At 38.8% G+C, this 23436-nt stretch overlaps 1 long non-coding RNA gene and 1 pseudogene across 2 annotated transcripts; one reads left to right on the top strand and one right to left on the bottom strand.

Annotated features, from left to right (window-relative positions):
• Positions 1-12044, top strand: part of LOC121394468 — a 36443-nt pseudogene extending 24399 nt beyond the window's left edge.
• A 7279-nt stretch (positions 12045-19323) lies between these two features.
• LOC108718732 lies at positions 19324-23108 on the bottom strand. Of its 2 annotated transcripts, none has more exons than XR_001936056.2 (4): positions 22911-23108; positions 22178-22331; positions 21715-21810; positions 19324-20328 (listed from the first exon to the last, which is right to left on the bottom strand). It is a non-coding gene; the product is annotated as an uncharacterized LOC108718732 (long non-coding RNA). The 2 variants fall into 2 exon arrangements; XR_005962049.1 differs by having other exon boundaries at positions 22214-22331.
• Positions 23109-23436: the final 328 nt, after the last annotated feature.

Raw genomic sequence — 23436 nt, 5'->3', positions numbered from 1 at the left:
TTAACAATATCATCGCAGAGACTATCGACCATATCTTCTATAACAGATATTTCATTTTTAATGGTTACATATTGCCTGTTTGCATTTCTCAATATCGTTCAAAATATTTTTGGTTTTGCCAGTGAAGTGCTCAGATGTTTCCTTCTGTGGATCAGCTTTGAATTCCATCAAAAAGCGCATATCATCTGAATCCTCTGTGGAGAAAAAACATGATGAGATTACCTATGTTGTGTTTTGAGGAGTTTAAAGAATGCTCACACCATATTAGGTATTTTAACTTACCAGTACTAGTAACCAGGGCACTTGGGCTACTTGGATAAAATGTGTTGAAAGGCCCAACCTCAGGAAAAAGATCATGGGTGGCACCATACTCAGACCTGTCAGACCTGTCAGCAACTGCAGCGGTGTAAGCAGCCTCAGTGGTGGCAGTATGCTCTGGGCTCTCAGCTGGTTCAGGTGTGATAGCTGGTTCAGGGGTGTTAGCAGGCTCCTCCACATCTGAGTGTTCATCTTCAAAAACGACAGAAGATACAGCCCTTTTTTTCCTGTTCAAGCGAAATGTTCTCAGTTTCACCTCTATTAAAAAAAAAAAATAATATATATATATATATATATATATATATATATATATATATATATATATATATATATATATATATATATATATATATATATATATAAATAGGAAAATATAAATGATGCATACAAGTGCACACAGAACACTCATAGTACTATGACTACTGTGAGATATATTAAGTACTTACTCTTTTTAATAATCTTTATGATGCTGGTTAGTTGCTCAGATTCTCGAAGTTTCAAGTCAGACCACTGCTTTCTTAGCTGGTCCTTGGATGTCTCAACACCAAATTTTCTTTGGAGACTTTCTATCACCATTTCAAGTATGCCATTTTTCCTACTGTTTGGCCTAGAGTACTGTGCCTCCTTCAATCATAATCCTTCCCCTGGAACATGGAGACCATGTACACCATTTCTGCTTTGGCCATTGCTGTCGCATTCCTGTTGCCACCTTCTTCCATGGTTAACCTTAATGTGAGTAAAATTATAGCAATTGCAGCTTTATGCCTTGAATCCATAAACAAATCTATTGCAATGATTGTTTGTTGTTCGTCGGTAAACGAAAAGACGATGTGTTGCCATAATTAACTGTCAATCAACCTGTGTCATTGCACTAAGACCAAAGCAAAAAGCTGTGTTCGCTAATCTCTATATACAGTAATTTAAATGACACTTGCAGAGGCCAGTTGATCTGAAACTGTATGGACAGATTATTCCCCAAATAATCCATTCAACCAAGAAGCAATATGATCAGTTGTATCAGTGTCATTCAATTTCATGGGCTTGAGGCCACACCCTGCTAGTGGTCATTTAAATCAGGGGACACTATATTGACAATCCCACAGCTAGCCTATGTGTGCCTTTCCTTTTACTGCAATTTGGATCTTCATACATTATGTCTACTAGAAAATCTTGTAAATATTTATTGGATTATTTACTAAAATCTGAAAATTTCTCATTAATTTATTAATTCCATTCATCACCACTCTGTAATTTATCCTTCAGTTCTCTATCCAAGTGCAGGTATGGTATCTGTTATCTAGAATGCTCGGGACCTGGGGCTTTCTATAATTTGGATCATAATCTTTCCATAATTTGCATCTTCATACCTTAAGCCTACTAGAAAATCATCTGGATAATGGGTCCCATACCTGTACAAATACTATCTTCCAGGCCAATAGTAAGCAAAGCCTTCCCTGAGTAAACGGCAATTAAATTAATCTGGCAAGATCTGTTGCACATAAAACCATGCTGGCACAAACTCATAGTATTTTGAGATAAAGTCCAGTATCTTATCCCTTAATACCTTTTTGAAAAGCTTTCCTACCACTGATGTCAAACTAACCGGCCTATAGTTTTGAGGCTGAGAACGGGATCCTTTTTGAATAGAGGCACCCCTTTAGCAATACGCCAGTCTCTTGGCACTATACCAGACCTCAATGAATCCTGAAAAATTAAGTAAAGAGGTTTGGCAATCACAGAGCTAAGCACGTTTAGTATTCTGCGATGAATACCATCCGGTTCAGGACATGTGTTTATCATTACATGTTCTAGTCTCTTTTGAATCTACTCTTGAACCATGCATCGTTAGTTGTATTACTGGAATTGGGACTATTAGGAAGGAAACCTTCATTAGTTTTTTCCTCATTTGTCACAAATCAGGACAGGACTGCTGCTAGACAGCATAGAATCCTTTAAATGTGTGAGATTGCTCTGTTAACAGAAGAATCTCAGCCATAAAGTAAGAGTGGACTGTTGCTTTACAAGTGAAAGAAGGCTCAAACAATCCAAATATACCTTTGTTAAATTTTATTTATTTATTTTTTAAAAGTGATAATTTGAATGAATTTGGTATTTCATATATATATTTCATACATTGGAGCCTCAAACTGACTTCCTTTTGTAGACTGTAGGCTTTTTTTTACCAAATGTATTGATTAAGACACACAGACACCTACCTCCCAGAAACAAAAGTGAGAAGCCATTTTCAAGCCCTGATTTGTGGGCAGACCACAAAGGTTATGGCCTAAGGCAGCAATTGGGTGGTGGCATCTCTACTGGGGACTGCACCTTAAGCATTTTAGGGGTTACCAGCATGCCATTCTTTAGATACTGTCAGAATCCCATGCACATGCAGGCACTCTCTTGATTCATGCCATTACTCACTCATGTTCAACATAATGGATCATGTCTATATCACATCCATATTGAATAGAAGCAAAATTACACACTTAGATTTTTATTAGAGTTTATTTAAGATTTTTACATTCTTCTATTGAGCCCCATAACATTTAGTTCATTCCTCTATGAAGCTCTATCCAATTTCCAGCTGAAAGTTTTCTCTTAGTATTCCGTCTGAAGTGTCCCTGGGAGAATATATTGATTGGCTGGTCTTCACCATACATTCCTTATATTTTCTCTCCTTTTATTATAGCTAATGTTCCATGGCAAGCTATTTTAGGGAATGCAGTTATTTCTCTCCTCTCAAAACAATGACTGAGGTGTTTTCTCATTTCCTTATTATTGTATTTGCAGCTTGGGTTTCCATTGGCAAGGAACTCATATGCGTTAGCAATAGCATATACCCCACAGTCATGACTGTGGTGGTATGTCGAACAACATGGTTGTCAAACAACATCAAGTATAATTGTCATTTGTACAGGATCAGACATCACTGCTCCTCCATAACATTCTCTTATTTGTTTCTTCATTGCATCAGTAAGGTAACGTCTTCCTAAACTGTCTGCTATCTCCACGTGATGTTGTTTTAAGCAGCTTGTCAACCAATGGTTCATGTCATAATGAATCTGTACGGACGGTCCATAAACAGGATAAAATTGCATTTGACAAAGTAGGCTGCTTTGAAGTCCCTCACAATTAAACTGCTTTCTTAGCAGGTTTTGAGCTGCATCAATTATTTCGTCATCTAGCCATTCAGTACCCTGCAGCACCTTTTTATGCTGCTGCTTCAGATTGAGTTCAGGGATCCAGTCATCGTTCCTGTTCCAATTCTTTTCTTCCTTATGGTTCCAATTAATGTTGAGCTGGATTAAGGTTTTTGTAACCGCATGGGAATTTGTGGATATACCATCCCTTTCCTTCTTGTTAAGCATATTATATAATACAGGGATTTCTGAATTATTATGCTTTTCGTCTATTCTTTTGGGGAATGCAGTAAACCTTCCCTTCTCTAAAAAATAAATGAGGTGTCTCCTCATTTTCGTCTGATTGTATTTGCAGCTTGGGTTTCTATTGGATAGGAACTCAAATGCGTTGGCAATAGCATACACCCCACAATCAAAAGAGTTTGGTTGTTGATCAACATCAAGTATTATTGTCATTTGTACAGGATCAGACGTCACTGCTCCTCCATAGCATTCTCTTATTTGTTTCTTAATTGCATCAGTAAGGTAACGTCTTCCTAAACTGTCTGCAATCTCCACGTGATGTTGTTTTAAGCAGCTTGTCAACCAATGGTTCATGTCATAATGAATCTGTACGGACAGTCCATAAACAGGATAAAATTGCATTTGACAAAGTAGGCTGCTTTGAAGTCCCTCACAATTAAACTGCTTTCTTAGCAGGTTCTGAGCTGCATCAATTATTTCGTCATCTAGCCATTCAGTACCCTGCAGCACCTTTTTATGCTGCTGCTTCAGATTGAGTTCAGGGATCCAGGTCTCATTTGTAGTGTCCTTGCTAATTTCCTGCTCTGGTATGCAAGTAACAGAGGGTTCATGTCTCTCTTTCTCTTTTATACAGGTGGTTGAGACTTTATTGATCTCTTCTTCTTTGCTGCAAACTTGTACAGTTACTTCAGAATTATCCGTGCTGGTCTGTTTTCTGTTTTTATTATTCTGTGGAAAAAAATTTAATATTTGTATGATACATGTTTTTCTAAAAGGATTAAGAAGTCGCCTAAAAAAAGAAATGTTTCCAGTAGAAGCCATGGTATAACCTAAGCCTAAAAGGGGAAAAATAGATGTTTCAATGAGTTAATTATATGTGAGAAAAAGTCCTACAAAAGCTACTGATTCCTTGGCTTGCTAGTGTAATGAAGCATAACAACTATACCAAATGGTTTGCTGCATCCCTATATACCAACACCTAAAAATATTATTCGAGTATGAATTACAAAGAATTTTGGTTCTAAATAGCAGTATTTCCCACTCTCTCCTCATCTCTGCCAGCCACCAAATCTGAATATAATGTCAAAGTTGGCTGCAAAGTATGATATGAGTAATGTTCATACTTGTCACTGATTTTCTATATATTATTTTTATATAATGTTTCATTATTCCAAAAAGCCTTTCTGCAGAAATAAGTTTGGGTAATGGAAAGATGTAACATCAGTATGAATTAGGCACAACATTAAATGATTTTGCAAAACCAACCAAAGATGATATATAACTGATAAATGCTAGAAAAGCACTAAATCCATCCTTTTTTATATATATATCGAATATTGTACCACAGATTTTTCTGAATACAGGTATGGAACCTGTTATCCTGAATGCTCAGGACCTGGGGATTTCTGGGTAATGGAACTTTCTATAATTTGGAACTTCATACCTTATGTCTATTAAAAGAACATGTAAACCCAATAGCCTGTATTTGTCTCCAATGAAAATTAATCTTATTTGGGATCAAGTACAAGCTACTTATTATTACAGAGAAAAGGGAAATCATTTTAAAAATTTGGAGTATTTGGATAAAAATTAGTCTATGCGAGAAGGCCTTTCCGTAAATCAGAGTTTTCAGAATAACGGGTTTCTGGATAACGGATCAGAATGAATGCAATCCTAATTTTCATATTTAAACTTAAATAAAATCCAAAAAGAATCAAAGCACATCATTTTTTATTCAGCAACTGTATGCTGTTGTGTGCTGTATGAGGCTTTTGTGTTTGGTTGCAATAAAAGGCTTCATGGCGTCAACGTTGTATTTTCAATTGTCTTAAACTAAATCACATAGAGAAATTATAGATATATTTGGCAAATCCCAATATAGTGGATTCAGTACCTCATATGCCCTATGTATTGTGATAGCATCATGTTATTGTATTTCACATAAAACATTAACAAATCAAATGCTAATATATTGAAATGTCATAATATTTAATATGTTTTGCAGAAATTCCCTATATATCACACTTCCTAAATAATAAATACAGGTAAAAAATATATGAGAAAAACACTAAATTTTAGAGATTCATGGGGAAAAAAATCATAATTCGATTGTTAGTTAACATCGGTCCAATCAGCTTTTCTATATGTTTTCCCAGCTAAATTTTTTGTCATGGGCAACACCTGTACAGTATATGTTGCTCATTTCAAAGTGTCAGAATAAGAAGGCAAATAATTAAAAAACTTTAAGAAATGAATAATGATGACCAATTGAAAAGTTGCTTAGAATTGACCATTTTATAACATACTAAAAGTTAGCTGGAAAAAAACCCTTTAAACACTCTACTGCACGATACATGCTAGCCAATGCCATAGACTATCCACCACAAAATAAATAAATTATGATTGACAGAGGTTACTTGAGATTTGTTAATTAAAACATAGAAATTTGACTCCAACTAAATGCCATTGTATTGCCTCTCTCTCTCTCTGATCACATTCCCATGATCGTTGCCATTGATCCTGACCCAAGTAGTTACACTGCCATTATTGGTTTAAATTATGGCCTGTCTTTTGTTTATGTTGCAATATTATGAACTGTGGGTTAATAATCATATGGGGAAATGAATGGGAAATAGTGTGTTACCTATAATAGGCCCTTGTTACTCAAATATTTACTCAAAAAAGCTACAGAATTAAAGACAAACACAGTTGAAGTTTTTCTTTGTTGACTATGTTTTCACCATATTTATAGATATTTTTTTTTCACTTGCTTTGAGTCATCAGTCCACTTTTTTTCAGTCCTGTGAGTGCAGTTTTATATGCTGCTATATATATATATTTATTTATGGGCTATGGTTCAGAAGATCGGGAGATATTTGGGGGAATACTTATTTTCTCCCAATGTTTCTATTTATCTGTAACCGTAGCTAAGTGGGTCCACTCAACCCAATCAACCACATGACGAACTTTTGCACCAGGAAGACAGCAAACTGTTTAGTTTTAGAGATCCGGATGACATATTACCCTCTCCACTTTCCTAATAATTGAATCCCCTACAACCACAATCTGTTTAGGCCTGACTCTGCGCTCCTCCCCACCACTACTAGAGAAACTGGTCTCCCAGCTGTTAGAGAGATCAACCCCATCTAAAACTGCCAATCTATAGGCTGTTTTTGCTTCCAAAAGGATTAATTAGATGTAGTTCATAATTGTATCAAGTACAAGGCTCTGTTTTATTATTATTACAGAGAAAAAAGAAATCCATTTTTTTAAAAAGAATTTGCATTATTTTGATAAAATGGAGTCAATTGAGTCATTCTGTAGCAGCATGAAGGCCCATGGACACCTGGGCCCACAGGGAGTTTTCCTGGTATCCCGGTGGGCCAGTCTGACACTGTATGTAAAATACAAATGATGTGTGTTTGAAATGCATATGGCCTTAAATAAGCATTTTAGGCAGACTAGGATGCAGTATCAATTAGTTTTACAGTGCAGTAGATAAATATGACAGGTAGTTCACCAATTTTCTCTGCCTTATTGTTACCTGTCATACCAGCTAACTACTACAGTCAAATTAGTCATTACACTCCAATTCCAGACCTTCTTCCGTGATCAGTATTTAGGAATGTTTGCTGCTATCTCTTCATCACATGAGAGGCTTGAGAATCAAGGGGTCTGAGACAAGAAACTGTAGACATGATGTCATCTGAAAACATGAAACGGGTCTGTTTAGCCGCATCTGGATATGCACTTACAAAAGAAAAGATAGGATGAATTTAGAGGACCGATCAGCACAATCCCAGAAAAAATGGGGGGTGCTAATTCCTTCTTTCTTTCATTTGTGCATGCTGCAAATATCTCATACCTTCCAAAACAGAAGCTCAAAATAAGAGTGTAATGGAGACCCCAGACTGAAAGTACATAACGATGTAATGTTAAGTGTGTTTCTGTGGGTTTTTGCACTGTATATAATACATTTAATACATATAATACATTTTATGCAGTATTTTTATTCTTGCTATGTGGGAAATCAGAGTTATTACTAGGTCACAAACATCTTACTTTTTTTAAGGGATCCCCCAAATGATCTTAAAAGTATTAAAAAAAGTGTAGACATTTAGGACCATGCATCCAATGGATGTCAGGTACACCCAGGCATACCTGATCTGGCATGTGCTTAAAGGGGTTGTTCCCCTTTGAGATAACTTTTAGTATGGTGTAGAGAGGGATATTCTGAGACAATTTGTAATTGGTTTTCATTTTTTAAAATCTAATGTTTTTGAGTTATTTCACCTTTTTATTCAGCAGCTCTCCAGTTTGCATTATTATATTATAACAATCTGGTAACTAGGGTCCAAATTACCCTAGCAACCATTTATTAATTTGAATAAGAGACTGGAATATGAATAGAAGATGCCCTTACTAGAAAGATGAGAAATAAAAAGTAGCAATACCAAAACATTTGTAGCCTTACAGAGCATTTGCTTTTTAGAAGGGGTCAGCGACGCCCATATGAAAGCTGCAAAGAATCAGAAGAAAAAGGCAAATAATTATAAAAAATAAATAATGAAAACCAATCGAAAAGTTGCTTAGAATTTGCCATACTATTACATACTAAAACTTACCTTAAAGGTGAACCACGCCTAAATATAGGGGTGTGTGCAATCTGCCTTTTATTTTCTTCTTTTTGGGTAGCACTGATTAGCCTTTAAGCTGCACAAATCTATTTAAGCCCCCCTTTCCGAAAGTTGGAAGTGACATCAGTATCAGTAGCAGGAAGGACACAGGAGCTTGAAGTGCCATCACTAATTAGTGGTGCTTGCGAAGCAAAGCATCACTACTGTTATCTTGCAAACTTATTTAGTGGTGCTTGCGAAGCAAAGCATCACTACTGTTATCTTGTTTAGTGGTGCTTGCGAAGCAAAGCATCACTACTGTTATCTTGCAAACTTATTTTTATTCTTCTTCCGTATGAAAGTTTGGCGCGTAACTAGTCCCGCACCGTTTGTCCTAGACCCATGAATGAGGTGTCAAATCGTGCGGCTTAATCGGGAATGGGGTGGTATGACTTTTCTAAGGGGTGGGTGGTTAATTGCCCCTTGCGGGGGCAATTAACCACCCCGAAAAGTCCCATAGATTAACATTGAGGCCAACTTTTGACGGATTCTAGCGCAGAGAGGGAATCTTGTAGAAACGTTAAATTTACCACATTTGAAGAGGTTTGCGACCTGTGTCAGATGATACCCCACACGAGGGTATAAGTTTTACCCCCGGGGCAGGAGAGGTCCCCAAATTTGCCCCATTGACTTATAATGGGGAATTTATCAAATAATTAGTTTGTCGCAGACCCATGAATGAGGTGTCAAACCGTTCAGCTTATTCGGGAATGGGGTGTTGTGACTTTTCTGTCCTATTTTGGGGACCCAAAAAAGTGAGCGGAGCCGCAAACAACCAATCAGATTTTCCCTATTGACTTCAATGAGAAAATGTAAACAGCTGTAATTCTCACAGTAATAAAGCCAGAGCTCCCAAACTTGGCACCGTGGGTCACTGGGTGACTGCGGCCAAAATTTACAAAAAGTGGGCGGAGTCTACAACAGCCAATCAAATTTCAGCCATTCAATTAAATAGGAAAATTTTAAACTGCTGCCGCTCTTAGACGGTTAATGGCAGCCTCCTCAAAGTTGGCACAGTTGGTCACTGGGGGGACTGGGATTAAAATTAAGAAAAGTGGGTGGAGCCAAAACCAACCAATCAGATTTCTTTGATTGGTTTTAATGGGAAAAATTAAGAAGGCTGCCATTCTCTCAGTATTGATGTCAGGGACCTTGAATATCACAAATGTGGTCGCTGGGGGTTTCCACTTCAAGTTTAGAAAAAGTGGGCGGAGCCACCAACAACCAATCAAATTTCATTCATTGATTTTCAATAGAAAAAAATAGAAATGCTGCCATTTTTACACATTAAATGACAGCATTCCCAAACTTTGGTATGTTAGTCACTGAGTGACTGTGGTTCACAATTAGGAAAAAAAGGGGCGGGGCAACAACAGCCAATCAGATTTCAGCCTTTGACCTTAATGAAAAATGATAAACTGCTGCTATTATCACGGTTTAAATGCTAGGTGTACCAAACTTGGCTCAATTACTCACTGGGTGACTGCGGTCAAAATTTAGGAAAAGTGGGTGGAGCCATAAACAGCCAATCCGTTTTCACCTATTGACTTCAATGTAAAATTTTTGATTACCGCCGTTCTCACAGTTTTAAAACCGGAGGCCCCAAACTTGGCACTGACCATGACTAGGTAACTGGGGTTAAAATTCAGAAAAATGGGCGGAGCTTAAGACAGCCAATCAAATTTTACCTAACGCTATTCAATGGGAATATTTAAATTCCTGTCATTCTTACACTGTTAATGTAAGAGTGCTCAAACTTGGTCCATTTGGTGACTGGGTTGCAAATTTTTAAAAGTGGGCGGAGCCAAAAATAGCCAGTTTGTTTGGATTGATTTCAATGGTAAAATTTGGTTGGCTTTAAATTTCACCGGTTTAATCCGGATTCTACCGACTTTGTGTACTCTCTAGGCACCAGGGGCGACTGGGCAAGACACCCAACATATATGGGGGGCCTGAGTTTTGCCACGGCAAGCACCACTCACATTTTCTTCAGGAAATGTACCTCTCTAGTTTTTAAAAGTGTTATAGCTATAACACCTGCATCCTACCTGACTACCTCAGAACATCTGCACAGTCAGAACATCTGGGTTTTCCCACATTAATCCTGATTGTTTTGCAGATATTTCACAGGTACCTGACCCTCTGCTAACTCTAACGCAATACCCCACATTTTGACATGCAATTATTTGGTTGGGCTTATGTAGAAAAGGTGAATTGACACTATCTAACCATTTTAAATATAAATGCATTTTGTACATGATTCTTCACATTGAATGGAAACTATGACAGTCTATCTTTGATTTGAAAGAACTGTTCCCCAATCCTCCTTTGACTGACAAAATTATGTAACGCCTCCCTCACCTTGTTCTACTGTGAACTGATAGATTCTGCGACTTTATATTCCTCTGCTTTACATAGTCAATAGTGTGTGGATTCTCTGAAAAGCAGAAGGACTTCAAGTCCACAAATCTATCACTCTGCATGACTGTTTGAGCTTAGAGTGTCAGTAAACAGTTGTGAATCAGAGTCTTTTTTTCTCTTTAACTGGGTGGGGAAATTCTAGGAGTTGTAGTTAAGAGAATGAGAATAGTTATCTAGTATGATTCAACTACCTGTTGAAATAAAGCCAGTTTATCTATTTCAGGCTGGGATGCAGATGCTTGAAATCCAGAAGGTATCTATCCAGAGATCTCTTTGGCAGTGCCTAAGAAGTGTGCTCTGCAGTTTACTGGAAAACATCACTTCATTGTGTAACACCTATTTGGGCTGCATAGCACACAAATAGTTAAACTGTCCAGCTAGCAGTAGAAGCATGGGTTACACGCGACTTCACACAACAGGGTCAGGGCCTTCGCCATGTGGAAGTGTTCCCTCTATGGTGTAGTGCAACTACATCCCCCCAGGCTACTGTGCATACAACAAAAGATGGGCGCCAGGAGGTTCTTGCAGTAAAACAGAAAACGGTTTATTTAACTATGCACGAGGCAAGTGACCACAGGTTTAGTACTCACACAGGAGCTGAGGCAATAGCACATTTCTCACACAGAGCTGCAGGCATTAGGCATTTCTCACAGAGGAAAGGTCTCCATTAGGCATTTGCAGTATTCACACACATTCCCTCCTGGAAGTTGTCAGGAAAGCAGCTTCTACCCTACAGTCCCTCTTCACTGAGGTCCCTGACTGGAGGCAACACATAAAGCCTCTGGGAAGCTCCTCCCTTACTGCAAATCCTTGTTGGAGCTTCAGCTGCTCTTTCTCTCTCACCTCTCTGCCTTTCTCTCCTAGAGAGACTATAACAAGTCTGCCCTAGTGCAACTATTCCTCATTCACGGGGTTACCTGGTCCCCGACTTCTTCTTCCAAAGCACATGGGCCTTTCTGGGCCTAGCTGTGCCCAGGCTCCCCTGAGCACACCCAGCTGGATCACCATCCACAGGCCAAAGAGGAAGTGGCCACTCCCTACACACACTATATAGCAGTGTAGCAGGGGAGTGTCATTCTCTCCTGGCAGATCACTCTAAGAAAAAGGTGGGGGCCTTAAAGCTGCAGGGCAGATTACCCAGTAGGGGTCCCTACAATTGCATGAAGAAATTTGAGCTGAACTTGCCAGTATACCCTGGGACAGATGCTTGGTGGAAATAAAGGATGGAAAATCCACTCTCTGAGTTCTTAAACATATTTATGTTTTCGATAATGCCTTTGATACTCATTTCAAAAGAGTCTTCTCATTGTCTACAACACCACGTGAAGGAATGTCATTCTTCCAAAGAAGCTATACAGGGAGACACAGAATTGATTTATGATCTATGATGATGGAGCCTTTCTTTGTAGTTAGGGTGTTCAAACTTGTGAGATTATGAGACTCTATGTCATTAGGACTATGGCAGAAAGGAAGATTGCCAGTAGTTTACAAAATTGGCCTCATACACTTCTACTGTAATTGGCGGCAGTTGCAGGTGCAATCACTTGTCAGAAGTTTGCCAGTGTTCAGTGATTTTGATCAGCAAGGCATCAACTCACTCTGTCGCCATTGTTGTTTTGAGTTAATAAAATCTTAAAGGAATACTATAAATACAAAACAAAAACTTAACCCTCACATCATTTATATTATAATAGTTGCCCTATTGAACAATCTTACCAAATTGCCATACATACATCAGTTATGATGGCCATTAAACATCTTATAACTTGAGCCACCATTATGGGATGATCTGTGCGCTCTCTCAGAAATCATATAACAGGAAATAATGCAGCTCTCAATGTAACAGGAAGCAGTGTGAATGTACGCTATAAGCTACATTTATTGGCTGATATATCTTATATGCCATGGTTTGTGTGTGAGCACAGTGCCTTATATGAGCCAGAGGGACAGACCTAAGTACTTAAAATTATTAAGACATGTTTAAAAAGCGCCAACATATTTCAACATATTTCACAGCACTGTAACATAGGTGTATCCAATGAACACACACATTATATACAACAAATCCACTGTTAACCAACAAAAAGGCAGTTATGGTACCCTGTCTATGTACTATCCCCACCTTCAGCTGTCCAATAGTTATTTGGTCTCCACTGTAGGATCTCGGCCATCCCACCATGTCAGACAATCAGGTGCCCTAAGTGAATTGAAAGTTCCTGCAAATTAAATAATTTAACGATCATTTATTAGGGGAACAGTTTAAAATAAACAGATTTGGGACTGTTATCCTAACCCAAGGAATATACACTTTTACACTTTAGATCATGACCTTTATTTGTGTTAATTTTGTGGTAATTTTTCTCTTGATTGGTTTTACAACCAAATATTATATTAACTGTTCATACTTTGAATTAATATACTGTGAATATAAGAGCTGAAATAGTAGCATAGAAAGTAGATAGAGTTGGAGATGGTCTAAAACAATATATATATATATATATATATATATATATATATATATATATATATATATATATATATATATACACTGTCCCAAGGTGCACACCGTTTCCATTGTTAAAGACCTGGGTGCCTGCCGGTATGTAATAGAGTCAAATGTAGAGGATAGCGGCACTCACAGGATTTGCGACAGATTCAAGGTTGGAAAAAATCTTTATTGAAGCTCAACGTTTCGATCCCCCACAGGGATCTTCGTCAGGAGGAAAAAACAAACAAACATGTTTGTTTGTTTTTTCCTCCTGACGAAGATCCCTGTGGGGGATCGAAACGTTGAGCTTCAATAAAGATTTTTTCCAACCTTGAATCTGTCGCAAATCCTGTGAGTGCCGCTATCCTCTACATTTGACTCTATATATATATATATATATATATATATATATATATATATATATATATATATATATATATATATATATATATTATATATATATATATATATATATATATATATATACTGTAATCTCTGTCTACACAAAGCTATTTGCAAAGCACACAGATACATTGGTACACTGCATACTAAAGACATTCTAAAGACTGGTAGATGCATTGAAATATCAGCAGCAAGAGGTGTCAAACCCTTTTCCTAAATGGTTCAGTCTGAGTAATATTGCTTTTAGCATAATTGTCTTCCAACCTGTGTGGTTAGTGGGGCTATATAACCAATTCCTATTAATTTCCCTGTCTATCTGGGAAACATCTTGTCTTTTGCTATAAGTATGAGCCTATCACATTGGTATGCACCAAGTATGTTGGGACTCATTCCTGATTTATCAGGGTTAGCATAAAAAATATCTGTATAATTCATTAGTTATTGGGAAATTTACAAGTGGGTTTCTGAAGGACTGTACAATTTATTTATTTATTTCAAAGACATAGTGGAAACCATTGGCATCAGTTTATACGTATATTATAATTGTACCCATGTGTTATGAGATCATATAAATAAAGACCATTCAAAAGAATAAAGGATACTGCCTAGATTAAATACCTGCACAGAAGTGCTAAATATGTGTATGTAGCTTGGAGCGCAGAGACCAGTTGTACATTAGAATTCTCCTCCTGTTACACACGTCCCTCCGTTGTTTTGGTGCGAGGAGTAAAGGATTAAAAAGGAAAATAGTATAGTCCTGCTTTTATTTTAAAAAAACATAATAAAACCAATATTGCACTCACATGTATTTGTTAAAATCATCGCAGTTAGTCCATACAAGGTAGAGTCCTGCGCGGGTCCATTTTTTGGGACCCGTACCCGACCCGTACCCGCAACCCGCACCCGCAACCCGGACCCGCAACCCGCATTCTTACCCGCTTGAACCCGCTACCCGACCCGACCCGCAAGTACCTTATCCGCAACCCGGACCCGCGACCCGCTGACCATCAAGAATCAGGAAGTGCTGTCATTAGAAACCGGAAGTGACATTATCAGAAGTCGATATGATAAGGAAAAAAGAAGTAAAACAGGAAGTACATTCATTGTAAACCGGAAGTGACGTCATCGGGACACGGCGTGACCAGAAAAAGGTGCAAATATCGTTAATGAGAAGATCCGCGGCCCGACCCAGGACCTGCACACCCTCAGAATCACCGCCCCGCGGGTATACCCGCACCTGGAACTTCTCAGCACAACCCGCCAGGTACCGCAGGTTTTTGCGGGTAACCCGCGGGTACCCGCGGGTACCCGACCCGCTGCAGGACTCTAATACAAGGTGCTGTGTCCCAATTCTGTGGTGCTGCCAGATTGTATATATCTCTGTCCACTTTCTTGGGGATACTGCGACCCTAATCTCGTAGTCCTTGATCGCCTAACGCGTTTCGCCGATGGTCTCGGCTTCCTCAGAGGCATAAAAACCTGTACTGTTCTATTTTCCTTTTAAAATGTTATCCGCGTCGAGTTCCTCCTGTTTGTCCGGTCACTTCCGGTTCTCTGTTGCGCATAGCTTCCGGTTCACGAGGGCCAAGTTGCGGCAGTGTGTTGCCATGGCAACCCGATGTCATCTGAGTTGTCCGTGTGAACAGCCGCATCTCCCATCCTCTACACATTGATGCTGTGATGTCTCTTGTGGATATTGTCTCCTCTTTTTTCTCACAGTTATCTCCAGCAGGGGAAAAAGGGTGTCAGAGCTCCATATGCGAGTTATAGTTCTACAATAAACTCAAATTGCATCTCTATAGCATCAAATGTACAACATTGTTGCTTTTCTCAAGAATGGTCACATAGTTTGATTATCATATACAGGGTTACAAATAACACATATTTGATTTGTTGTACATTTCACTTGACAGTTAGTACAGTGTTACTTTTAATGCAGTGTTATTTTTAATGCAGTGTTATTTTTAAGGGGGCATTCAGTGGTGGTAAATTAACCCCTGTCTACTTCACTGTCAGTGAGGGTATAATGGTGAGGGGGTGGTCTATATATTATAATGTATATCATTATAAACTGATTAAACATATCTAGAAACCATATAATTGTGATTCTTTTAAAATATATATATATACTTCCTTTGTGTACATTAAGAAATGGACAAACAAGTAATGGAAATTAATGTACACAAAGGAAGTATATATATTCTTTTAAAATATATATATATACTTCCTTTGTGTACATTAAGAAATGGACAAACAAGTAATGGAAATTAATGTACACAAAGGAAGTATATATATATATTTTAAAAGAATCACAATTATATGGTTTCTAGATATGTTTAATCAGTTTATAATGATATACATTATAATATATAGACCACCCCCTCACCATTATACCCTCACTGACAGTGAAGTAGACAGGGGTTAATTTACCACCACTGAATGCCCCCTTAAAAATAACACTGCATTAAAAATAACACTGCATTAAAAGTAACACTGTACTAACTGTCAAGTGAAATGTACAACAAATCAAATATGTGTTATTTGTAACCCTGTATATGATAATCAAACTATGTGACCATTCTTGAGAAAAGCAACAATGTTGTACATTTGATGCTATAGAGATGCAATTTGAGTTTATTGTAGAACTATAACTCGCATATGGAGCTCTGACACCCTTTTTCCCCTGCTGGAGATAACTGTGAGAAAAAAGAGGAGACAATATCCACAAGAGACATCACAGCATCAATGTGTAGAGGATGGGAGATGCGGCTGTTCACACGGACAACTCAGATGACATCGGGTTGCCATGGCAACACACTGCCGCAACTTGGCCCTCGTGAACCGGAAGCTATGCGCAACAGAGAACCGGAAGTGACCGGACAAACAGGAGGAACTCGACGCGGATAACATTTTAAAAGGAAAATAGAACAGTACAGGTTTTTATGCCTCTGAGGAAGCCGAGACCATCGGCGAAACACGTTAGGCGATCAAGGACTACGAGATTAGGGTCGCAGTTTTCCCAAGAAAGTGGACAGAGATATATACAATCTGGCAGCACCACAGAATTGGGACACAGCACCTTGTATGGACTAACTGCGATGATTTTAACAAATACATGTGAGTGCAATATTGGTTTTATTATGTTTTTTTAAAATAAAAGCAGGACTATACTATTTTCCTTTTTAATCCTTTACTCCTCGCACCAAAACAACGGAGGGACGTGTGTAACAGGAGGAGGATCTGTGTACGGTTAAGACTATATGCTGAATTAACCCTTTGGTCTGTAAGTAGGCAATTTAACTATTCGGTGAGGGGACGGCTGCCGATAACCTTACATCCACATGTGGTTATGTGTTATATTGAAACTATAAGTCTGTAAGTAGGCACTTTAGCTATTGGTGGATCAAATCCCTTAAAGGTGAAGGAGTTTTAAAAGGATACATACTTACCAGTTTTCCTTTTTCATCTGAGTCATGGAGCAAATAGGAAAGGTGGAGGAATAGACACCCATTATAGTCTACGATCACTGGGTGATGCCACTTGAATCAAAAATACTGCACCATATTGGTTTTTAACTCTTTATTGCCACAGGCGCTGGTCCTACTATATTGGTGGATAATTCTGTCTCCATGTCAGTTCTAAGGATAAATAAGCGTTCATTAGGTACAAGCAGCATATATGTACATTATGTAATTGCATACGTTCTGTATATAGGGACATATTGAGTACAGGTATGGGACCTGTTATCCAGAATGATCGGGACCTGGGGTTTTCCGGATAACGGATCTTTCTGTAATTTGGGTCTTCATGCCTTACGTCTACTAGAAATTCATTTAAACATTAAATAAACCCAATAGGCTGGTTTTGCTTCCAATAAGGATTAATTATATCTTAGTGGGGATCATGTACAAGCTACTGTTTTATTATTACAGAGAAAAAGGAAATCATTTTAAAAAATTTGGATTATTTGGATAAACTGGAGTCTCTCGAAGACAGCCATTCTGTAATTCGGAGCTTTCTGGATATCGGGTTTCCGGATAAGGGATCCTATACCTGTATAAAAATATATTTTAAAATAGTACTCCAGTCTTTAAGAGGGATATAAATGAGCTGGAGAGAGTGCAGAGATGTGCAACTAAACTGGTTAGAGGGATGGAAGACAAATTATGAGGGTAGAATGTCAAGGTTGGGGTTGTTTTCTCTGGAAAAAAGGCGCTTGCGAGGGGACATGATTACACTTTACAAGTACATTAGAGGACATTATAGACAAATAGCAGGGAACCTTTTTACCCATAAAGAGGATCACCGTACCAGAGGCCACCCCTTCAGACGAGAAGAAATGGGTATATGAAGTTTATACGAGTGTCTAGAGGGATCAGTGTGAGTGAGTGTAAGAATGTGTGCTGGGTTTCATTTGGAGAGGTTCAACTTGATGGACTTTGGTCTTTTTTAAAACCAATTTAACTTCGTAACTATGAAGTTAGTGTGCATTTAACTACTACATTTAACATTGTTTCTAACACTGTATTTTGCATAACTGATTTCTGCAATATGCACAGCCACATATTTTCTCTCATTTGAGAAGTTTAACATCCATAAAAGCCAATATAAACAACAATTTATGGGGGCAAATTCACTAACCGGCGAAAATTTGCCAGCGCTGGCTTTGCGCACATCGCAACACTTCGCCAGACGTAAATTTGCCTGGACAATGCTAATTCACAAAGATACGAAGTTGCGCACAGGGTATTGAACGCTGGCGAAATTACGGCGTGCAGTTAAAGTACAATGGCCGTATATGCGTTTTTTGGGACTTAGAAAAATTTTCAACTTTTTTTTGAGGAACTCCTATCTACTCTATTGCACTTCGTCAGGTCTCAGGTGGCGAAGGCAAGTCTGGCGATAGAGGTAACGTTCAGTAAAATCTAAAAAAAAAAAATTTGCCTGGCGTTAGAGTGCGAAGTTGTGCCAGAGTCTTTCGTCTTGGCGAAATTACGCCAGCAAAATTACACCAGCTACCATTAGTAAATCAGCAAAGTGCTGAAAGGACGTCACACTGGCGAATTTTCGCCAGTGTTAGCCACTTCGCCCTTTAGTAAATTTCCCCCTAAGGGAGAGAAGAATGTCCCCTCCCTTATCACTCCTCTATGAATGAGTGTGACATACAAGTCATAAAATACTTGAAGAAGAATATATGAGTTTTGAAAACTTCCATAGCCTTTACTAGACTGAATTAGTAGGCTGGCTGTGTTTTCATCATGAAACTGTACCAGGCAAAAAAAAGCAGCGCTCATAAAGACATATAAGCAAATGTATTGCATTTATCATGTAAGTTTGCTCCTCTTCGTAGCAATACTACAGTTCCAGTTCATCATTTAGGGTCCACCTTATGTCAGGAGCCCAAGGCATATACCCTTTGGGACCACCCAGGATTGAATATCAGGTCTCTTCAGTATTGGTAAGTCAATCACGCATGATGTGTTCTTTCTTGACAGTATTAATACAAATGTGATGGAAATCTCAGAATTAAATATTACAATGCTCTCAAACACTGCTCATTTTGAAAAACTCTACATTCCGTCTTTCTCGTTCTCATAATTACTACAGAGGTACATATGGCTGTTAGCCAGGGACTACTAACAAGACAAAACTAAATCCTAAACTAAAGTGTGCCATTTGTTTTTTTTATTTTTCCAATAAAATGAACAGAAATGAACATTGTTTCTGTTTTTCATTAGACAGTTATATTAGATAATTAGATAGTGACATATTTAGCTGAACTAGACATTAGATGATTAGAAACATGGAACTTTGTAGAGCTTTTAAAACAAACATTAATACTAAAATAAAGGACATTAGCAAAGAGAGTTTTACATTTTCCTAATAAAGTTTTAAACATGGATAAGACGCTCCTCCCATTTACACGTCAGACTTTCTGCTGGAAAGTGATTCAGTAGCAGGCCTGTCTGAGCCTAAAAGGCTGATAATAGAGGGCCTGAGTCTATCGTTAAAGGGATACTGTACTATACTTAGAATAGTACGTTTTTACTTTTGCCTCTATTGTAAATATTAGGTCACTTTTAGGGTTGCCTGGTTTTTGTAAACTTTTTCAATAAGTCTCCATTATTTATTTTATATAGTTTTTTTTTTTATTTGCCTTCTTCTTCTGACAATAAAATAAAAGAGGCAGGAAAAAGGCCAGGCAAACTGGCCAACAATTGTAACTGAAGAAATAAGTTAAAAAAACCAAACTATTACAATTCCAAAGCTGTTCAGTTTCCAGCTGCACATAAAAATACAGATGAAGAAAAAGGAAGTTGATTTCCGGAGTTGTACCGTAGATTACGCAGATTAGTCTGCAAAACGCTGGGAACGATAGAAGGTTCTTATAGCACAAGGTTTGATGGTGTAAATGTTCAGTAAAAAGTTTCTCATTTGGAATTTGTATTTTCTGAAATTTCTAAGAAAGAATCTATACAGGATTCTCTTCTGCTGCCGGGTTCTGTATATGTCATGGACGGGAGGGACCACAGAGCCCTTCTCTTCTTCATCGTCAGAGTCCTCGTTGGAGATGCCGGTGGTGTTTTGCGAATCTCTGCCTGGTTTCCAGTAATGATCCTCACTGCCTCTTCCACTGCTGCAAAGACAGATACACACATATTAAAAGGGGCTCATTCTGTCCTACAATCTGCAGTCTGCAATCACCCAGGTGATGTTCAACTCCAACTCCTATCTTCCTTAGCAAGACAACAGCTATATCACACCCAGCAGAAAAAGCACCTGCAGCAGTTAAATGCTAAATTCCATTTTACGAGCTTAAGTTTATAGGTTAAGTTTATAGGTTATAGCTTAAGTTTATAGACTGACCCGCAAAACACTAAAGCTGGCCATAGACGCAAAGAACTTATCGTACAAATCAACGTACGTTCGGACTTTCCCATCTCCCGACCCACCACTAACCATTCAGATCAAAGTCTTACCATTCCAATCAAATAAAGTAGTAAAAGAACAGATCAGCCGATTTCTGTCCCTGACAGCAATCGTACGATAGTTATGTCTGACAAAGCTAGTGACAGTCTCCCACTGAAAATCGTACGATCGACAATACATGCAGAGATATTATCGGCAGCCGACAGAAATCTTTTAACCTGTCCGATCGACCAAATGACCGATCAACGCCGGACGAAAAATGTCAATATGACATAAAAGCCTTAGACATTTGTTTTATCACTTGTTTTAATTATGGATCACTTGTTTTAAAATGGCTAATTTTGAGAAACTTTCCCTGTTGCTGCTATCAGGAATTGTGTCCCTCCAGGGCTAGTACAAGTGCAACATTTGGGGTTCCCTATGACAATATAATGACACCTAATTCAGAGTCCTAATCAGAGCTGCCAATGGGTGGTACTGCATTCAGCCCTATGGTAGATAAAGCCATTTATATAGGCCTCTCTGATAAGGCTTACTTAATTTTTGCCTTTCCTTCTCCTTTAATGGGTCATAAAAGGGGCATACTTGCAAAACAGTGGATCGTGTTTGGGTGGAATATGGGTAAGGGTTTAGTATAATGGCTTGTATAGGGTGCTCCAGGGGTGTGTCCATGCTTCAACATGTCTTATTATTTTCACTGGGGTTCCAGGTGACCAGTGGGATAATTGGGGGAGGAGGGTCCTCTTGTTAACTTTGTTGCATGGTGCCCCGTGACAGCCCTGGTCCCAGTAATGATGGGGGCCATCAAAATGTACAGAAGCAGCTATCTATCTTCTTGGTTCTGACTATGCAGCCCTGTCCTTTCATTGTTCCTAGTGTGCTGCTCCAGGGTAATGTGTACTCTTGTACTCAGTTGCACATTGTACATTCACTACGCCAATTGGAGGAGACGGTGGCCCAGCTGGAGCATCAAAGTCAAGAACTGCTTGTGATGACATCACTGCTGGCTGCAGGAAGCAGCACATCTGCTGGCCCTTTAAAAAGAAAGGTAACAACTGCATAGTGTTAACTAGAAACATAACTACATATTAACCTGGAAGCAAATGGGGGGAGGAAGCAGCTTCATTAAGACCACTGCAGCTGGGGGGGACTGGGAATACACCACCAGGAACAGGATGGAGTCCAGGTGCTATAGAACAGAAAAACATGTTTTTAGTTGGAAGTAAAACTGGATGTTCTTCACTCAAATTATATGCAGTTGCCTTTGGCTTTCATGGACATTCAACAAACCCAATTTTTGAAAGGAAAGGCCATTCCCCAATGCAAAAAAATAACCACACAGGTATCTGCATGGTATTTCTGTTCCTCCCCATGAAATTGAAAGGGAATGGGATTTCTTAATGGTACTGGACCAATGCTTCACAGTCCTGTTCAGATCAAGGTATATATGAAGCCAAGGCACCCCAGAGAAATGAATTAGCAAACAACCAGCAATCAGCAGTTATATGACAGTTATCTAGATGAACAAAGTGTGAATCAGTTTTATAAAGGCTTACGAGCTAAATATCGGGGCTGGAAAAGGATCATCTGACTTGTATCGGGTTTGGGGTACTCTGGTTTTCGGCCAGCATCATCATTCAGAGAAGGGGCTATTGATGGAGCTACCACAGGGTCGGGGAGAAGTGCTGCCAGTTTGGCTCTTGATACATCCTAGAAATAAGAATGAGACATTACTATCAATAAATTAGGAGTGAGGCAAAGGCATGTTTACCTGTGATCATTCTGCATATTGAGAGCCATCCACAGCAATTATCCATATATGTTCCTCATTAGTTAATCAAACACCCAAAGCAAACATATACAGAGTGGAAGATATAAATGTGTCTGTGCTCTGTATTACGGGCAATGGGAAATAGTGATGTGCGCCTGGCCTGATACCCGCAGGTTCAGGGCTGACCTCACTGCCCCATTTGTGGGTCGCTGGCAGGTTCGGGTTCTTCTACCTGCGAACCTTTGCTGACTTCCGGTTTTATAGGCACTCGTCTGCTTGCCCCTCCCCTTTTGTGACTTTATTGGCTGGGCAGGTCTATAAAAAGGTGGGGCAAGCCAGGTGCAGGCAGGGCGTGAATTGGGAGCGAGTTTTTCTTGACCCGCACATCACTAATGGGAAAGCAACATCACAGTATAACAGTGCAAAAGTAAAGTTTCTCCTGCTTTGCAGCGATCACTCCCATAATGGAGAAAATGCTGGATGGGTGTATGCTGGTACAAACCCTGATTGTGACATACCTTGTATCCAAAAAGCTTTCAGTTCACTTGTGGAGCAGGGGTACAAATCCATAAACTTGTATCTATCCACATGCAGCGCTGTCTCCTTCCCTTCGTATTCCTCCTTGAATGCCGTGTATCTCCTTTTCTCCACTTTCAGTATACTTGCTAAATCTCCAATATTACTTTCGAAAGCCAGGAAGCGTGCCCAAATCTCACTGCAAAAAATGTCAAAATCAAGAAATTCAGTGCTGTGGAATAAAGATAAAGTAGTGACATTTTCTGTTTGTCAAACACTGTAAAGAGCCCACATTCAGGGTATTACAGCATCATTATGCAATGTAGGTTTTGCGGTTCTCATAATCCCATCCCTCTTTACTTTTCTTATCACCCATGCATGTCCTTGTGGTGTTGAATGCTTTGCACAGTGATGAAGTGGGTCATGAGCATGCAGGGTTTAATCTAAGCATATAACAATTGCAGGAGGAGTAGAATGCTTGCACAGTGTTATAGAATAACAGTGTACAGTTGTGTTCAGAATAATAAC

Source organism: Xenopus laevis, chromosome 6L, assembly GCF_017654675.1.
Source record: "Xenopus laevis strain J_2021 chromosome 6L, Xenopus_laevis_v10.1, whole genome shotgun sequence".
NCBI classification, from domain to species: Eukaryota; Metazoa; Chordata; class Amphibia; order Anura; family Pipidae; genus Xenopus; species Xenopus laevis.
The sequence above is the reverse complement of the archived record's forward strand: the minus strand, read 5'-3'. Positions and strand labels throughout refer to the sequence as shown.